This window comes from Limulus polyphemus, unplaced genomic scaffold (assembly GCF_000517525.1).
Source record: "Limulus polyphemus unplaced genomic scaffold, Limulus_polyphemus-2.1.2 Scaffold420, whole genome shotgun sequence".
Classification (NCBI taxonomy): Eukaryota; Metazoa; Arthropoda; class Merostomata; order Xiphosura; family Limulidae; genus Limulus; species Limulus polyphemus.
This window is the reverse complement of record NW_013666030.1, coordinates 598,494-605,259: the sequence shown is the minus strand read 5'-3', so window position 1 is coordinate 605,259 and position 6,766 is coordinate 598,494.

The following is a 6,766-nucleotide window of genomic DNA, read 5'->3' as shown; positions in this document are numbered from 1 at the left end:
TATATACCAGACCACCCCCCAATCTAGTAAATACTAGATCACTCCCGAAGGAGCGGGATAGTTCTAGAAAGCAGGTGATCTTGCTGACGCAACAATATATACAAATCTATAGCGAATACATATTAATCTATCTGGTTTGTTATTTGTGGTCAATTCTGAAGGTACGTATCTGTTTGTTCATTGAGATTATAAACAATTATATATATATATATTTCTGGGCTACAAATTCGAAGAAAGATCCATGCAGGTGAGCAGTATTTAGTATGACTAATAAAGATTTATATATGATATCGATATATATATATATATATACGTACAGAGAGAGAGAGGTTATGATAAAGACGTAACGACTGTTGTTGTAAATGTTATTTTGTCACAAATGTGACACATCAAAATGCATTGCATGTTTCGTATTCTTTGCAAAACATGCTGTTGTTTATCAGTGCTTCACGTAAGACATTGAACTTATCACCTGTTTTGAGCCCTTTACATCCTAAAGGAAATGGCAAAGGTATAAGTTTATCATAATTCCCTTTTAGTCTAATGCCATGATTGACAGTTTATTATACCTGTTCCCACGTGATAATGCAGAAAGGTTATTTTGATAACTATACTTAATGTTAATATGTCAAATCGGTTTTAGCTCTTTATTTTTAGCGATTTTGTTTCTTTGAATCTTTTGATATTAAATAAATATATGCTTTTCATATAAGATGGTACGATCTGAAAAGCAAATTTTGTAGAAACTACACATAATACAAATAATACGTGAAATATTACAGAGAATCGAGCACATATATTAACAAACTTTGTCAACTAATTATAATTTTGTAATTTTTAAGTTTGTCATGTAATGTTTGAACAGCTATTTCTTATTATGCATGATTTCACGCTCTAAATAAAATGGCACTTTATTCTTTGGAAATCATAAACACAAATTACACGCATATTTATTTTCTCGTTTCAGTAGCGCAAGAATTTTTCAACCATATAGAGAGAATTTGTCTTTTGTGTGCGTTTTGCTTATTCATATACTTCCTCCTGTTGTTTTATGCTATCGAAATAGTTGTTTTATTCACGCTTATTAATTGTTGTATTTTTATCTATCTGTTTCGTTCTTTGTTTTCGAATGTTTGCGCAAAGCTACAGCCACCCCTAATTTTTGAACAAACAAAAAATAACAATACCATTGCCAAGCTTTCATTAGCTTAAAATGCAAAATAAACACATACTGGTGATTATTTAGCCATGATATGAGATGATAATTTGTTTCTTTGTTTTTCCAGAAAGTTAAATAAATAGATATACGAGTGTGTATATCAAGCACATGTGATTGTATACATATATATATATATATATAAAGTACATATCAGTGCATATATAAATTATTTGAATAGAATAGAAAAATATTATTATTATTTATCAAGCTATAGCTTTATGGCAGTTACAGTAGGACGGCCGAAACGTCATTATAATATAAAAGTTTCATGTCATTTTCGTGGGTTGTAACTTATTGGAAAACATATTTCCTGTTGAATGTGAGAAATAAAATTAACAGTTTTCTTTACAATAAATATTCACAGACTGTTGAAAATATCAAAAATAAAATAAAGATGACGTCAATAAAAAATATAAAAAAACTTGGCGATTGTTCAAACTATTATTTACTTTTGTTATTTTCGCCACCTATGCTGTTTTAACTATATTTGTCTTTAATGGAATTTTAAAGATCTTTTCAAGCACCAATCACAGCAGTGGGTACGGCCAATCAAGGAAAACATTAGGCCTCTGCGTCACAGATTCTCCTTTCAAATTTTCCTTTGGTGAAGTTGGACGAGAAATCTTTGACATATATGTACATTTGTCTTTGTTGAGATGTAAATAACAATATTGTTTATATTTTTCGTGTATTTGAACGCAACAATATTATTTCTTCTACTCTCTACCATTATTGGAAACTTAATTGCCTTATAAGATAATAAACCTAATAAAGTACGTGTGTGGGGATTTTAGTGTTTGAACTAAATTTTTATAAAATTTCATTTCATTTGATATACATAAGAACATCGAATTCGAGAACATAATGGGGTTTATCAAAAGTGTAAGTATACGACATAATCCAATTGTTATTTATATTTACATTTTGACCGATATTATTGTTGAAAACTCGCAATCCACTCGAACTCAACGCCCTCATAATAGAGACTAATATTATGCATATCAGTTGGTAATAAATGGGATATATCACAATAAGACTAATAATATTAATCACAACCTTCTTTACTGATCCAAAACAGATTTATAATAAGAAATTTCACTTTATCGAACGTACGCCGATATCAACTTTTGACAACAGTTATTTACTATGAAGGTTACATTAGGTTACGATAGACAAAGAGTAGTTCTAAATGCTAGTTTAATAGACCTCTGATATGAAAGCTGTATTAGACTAATTAATATATATATATATAAGTAAAAAAGTTGTCCAGCCAAGCAATATTTTATTTATTTTTGTTACGTTTGATAAACCCTCTCGTTTCGTCAGTTTAGGCGTTGTATACAACATCACTGTGTTTCTTGTACTGTTTATAGTAACATTTTTTCACTTTATTATATCTTTTAATTTCCATGAGTTTTATATAAAGGTAGATAATATTTTCAAAAATCCCACACTACAGACATTTTGTTCGTTGATGACTCCGGTAATGCCTTAATTGAAAGATAATTATTATTTTACGTGGGACGTCGTTCTGGAGTTTCTTTTGATGTTAAAAGGACTTGTGTAATATAGATTTAAAGATCTAGCCTCTCAAAATATAAAAAATATATTTATTTATTTAAACAATGTACAAATATTTGGCCATGAGCTTTCCTCAGAGTCAAGCTCTAAATAATCTCAAAATAAATTAAAAATACTTTTTATATTTTGAAAGCGTAGAGCATCATATCTCTGTTACATGGTGAAATATACTCTCAGAAAGACACTGCACGAATTAAAATGACTTTTAATTAGTTTCCAGCGCAATCATTCCTATCGGACATAGTAAATCACTTTTTAATAACGTATTAATGATCCTGGCATAATTTGAGACCTTAGGGGCTTACTTGTTTTTCAGATAAATTTAAATATGTTCACCTACGTTAATATCTGCATCTATAAAACTTCTCTGATGTAGTAAATCATAACAACCCTGCATATCACGAAACTTGAAACGTAATTTTTTGTAATGTTTCTAAATGTAGCAATTTGTTTAGTTGGTGTTTTTAACCGTTAAAGGGCTTCACGCGTAAGAAAAGTATTAAATCGTCAAGTGAAGTGATTACATTGGATTAGATTTAAGATAAATTAAGAATTTTCTTTATAAGTATACTTAAATACTGTATATTAAATTGAAAAAAAAAGCTGAATATTAACGTTTTGTAAACACTATATGATTTGCTTATATTTCAACAATGTGTACAATAAATCATGAATTATAGCAATGATTGTATTGTTGGGAGTGTTGCTAGGGTATGTGATATAAAAATTTTAAAATCGTGAAATACATGAACATAAACCAGGTAATAGGATCATGGTTGACAGCCACGATGGTTTAATGTCATTCCTCTTGGTTTTGGTTCTTATATCCCGAGAAGGTCTCTCAGTGGCAATGCATGAAAATGGTTCTGTCCTGAGCAAAAAAGCTTTGGAAGGAAATAATAATCTTACCGTCCAATTTACTTTTCACCATTATCTTAATACAACTGAAACGACAAAACAGATATGGTGGTTGGAGCCGAAATCAATGAAGGTTCATCTGCCTCTAAAGGTTCTTAACGCTACTGGACTTGTCAGTGTGTCGGGCTATATGTATCAAGTAAATGACCAAGCATTCCCTAAGGCGTTAATGGAACTTTATGTTGAAGTTCAGGAAGAAATAGCTCAAGTCCCAAATAAGACAGAACGTAACATGTACAGAAAGTCACTTAAAGAACAAATGAAAAACTTTGTAAACCACGACATACAGAAACTTATGTGTACACTTTATCACAATAAAAGCAATTGTGATAACATGCAAAATGAAACTGTAACTCAATATACTGGAGTAGAAAATAAAACATCAAACACAACCTGGGCTACAAATGGTCATACTACGAGCACGGATTTGAATGACAACCAAGAAGGAATATCTCCTGCTAAAGCTCGAACAATCGTGATTATTTTAGACGGGGTAGTGCTACTATTATCTTTGCTGGCAATATGTTTGATCATTACAGTAATTGTACGAATTTGTTTATTAACTAATACCGCCGTTGTTACCAACAATTTTTATGGAACAAGAAGGACAAACACCAATGAGACAGCCAGTTTTAATGTTCATTATGAAAAGCTTAACTGTACAAATAGTTCTATCTCTGACACGGTTCTTGACATTGTTTCACGAAAAAATGTTTTCCAGTATCCTCAAAAAAGTGGCTTAACATCTGGAAAAGAAATTCAATACAAGAACAACAGAGTTGTAGAAATAGGGATAAAACCTAGAAATGCAGAGGAAAAGTGGACTAAATCAAATATATCAGAACATCCAAAAATTCCTATTCAAAGTACAAAATTTACACACGACCTTCTAGAAGAGTCAGCGTCACCTACCGAACTGGAAACGCATGACTGTGGTATTACTGCTAATACTATTCAATCCGAACCAACTATACAAACCTGCCAAAGAATTAATCCAGACCTTACCTTCATTATTTGGAATCTAAATGAAATTAGTGACAAGTGACTTAAATAGAACATTTCTATTTAAACAAATTTCGTACATAAAATTGTGTACCTTTAATACTAATACACCTCTTGATTTAAAATTTCTAAAATTATATGTACTCTTGAATTATGGTAATATTAATGTTAAAAAATAATACTTTAATTCTACTCTTCAGAAGCTGTAACAATCAAGCAGTTGAATAAATCGATTAAATTATGACTGTAAAAGATACCTCACGCTTGAATGTTTTTGCAAATTGTAAATATTATGCATTATTGGTTTTTCAGATTAATTCCTTGAAGTGATGGAACATATGACTATGTACTTCGCTTATGCAATTCGGTAGGCATTGCTTTAAAAATAAAAAATAGTTCTGCTAAATTAGGGACGACTAGCGCAAATAGCCCTCGCGTAGGTTAGCGCGAAATGCAAAACAAACGAAACTGTTGTGACTGTGCTTATTGTTCCTTATTTTGTGGTTTATAAAATCGGTAGTTCATCTTTCATGATATCGTGTAATAAGACAAATGCATAAAAGTGCAGATAGCTGATTGCACTCCTTTAATTTTGCAGAATGTTAGTTTGGTTTCCTGAAAGTAACTTTCAGAAAGTGACACAATATATAATGCTGCAACTCAGCATTTACTTTGAAACTCCTTTTGCATTCAAGGCAAAAGAGTGATTAAGGTTTAAACTTATACGAGTATAACTTCAGTTCATCGATAAAACAATAATTGTTAAAATTCGATATTTGAACAAGTACTAGGTTGATGTGCCTAAAGTTTTACATACAGAATGCTACACTAATCTTTTAGATACGATAAAAACTGTATTACATAGCAACAGGAAACTTGTTAAAGTAGCGAAAAATATCAAAGGTTTCTACAGATAAAATACCCAAACCACTATAAAATTGTATTGGCATGGCCTAGTAGTTCGCGTCCCTTTTCTAAAAATTGTAGAAAATATATCACTCACTGCACTTTGGAACCGTGAGTTATAAGAGTGACGGTAAAATCCCATTATTTTAAGTACGGTAGTACTTAATAGTAGGGATTGACAAGGATTCCAAATAATCCTCGAGTCGAAAAACCGACCATTCAAGGTATTGGTTATGATATACTGTGCGCATATATACTAACAATACGCTAAAAAGGCCGCTAACATTTTTGGTATAACAATTCTCAAAACTTTCTAAAACAGCAACAGCGGAGCTAACGCCTAGACGGCTCTGCCTATCGCTACAATATTTCTTCAACTTCATTGACTGGTCTGTGGGTATTCACTTTTGATATTCCAATAAAAATCCATTTATATACAGGTATAATATAAATGGTAAACATATCATGCACGTACTTAAATATCTTTTCAACCTAATTCAACCCAACGGATGGCGCTACATATTGATGGATAGACATGCAACAGTTTCTAAAGGTAAAGAGCGTTAAAAATTATGAATATTAAAATGAAGTAGGGATCCTGCTATAAAAATTAATGAAGTAAGAGTATTAAAAAATCATGAATTTTAAAATGAAGTAGAAATCCTGCTATAAATAGTATTGAAACAATAATTAAAACCACAATCACAAATTTATAAAATTTAATCCCTACTTTGGCAGCTTTATACACTTATTTGTAGGCCAAAGTAAGGATTACATTTTATAAATTTGTGACTATGGTTTTAATTCTTGTTTCATTACTTTTTTATAGCAGGACTCCAACTTCATTTTTAAATTCATAATTTTTAATACTTTTGTTTAATTAAAGTAGCCTAAGGGTGTTTGGTGGATGCTGTTGACCTGTTTCCTTCTCTGTAGCCTTTCAGCTCAAAATTAGAAACGACTAGCGTAGATAGCCCTTGAATAGCTTTGCGTGAATATCCGCTACTAAACAAACGCTACTAGTTGGTTGGTTGGTTGGTGTTTTATGGCGCAAAGCAGCTAGGCTATCTGCGCCAAACAACCGGCTAAAGCAATGCAAGTTAAAATCAATACATGTCGGTAAAAGATTTATATAGAATT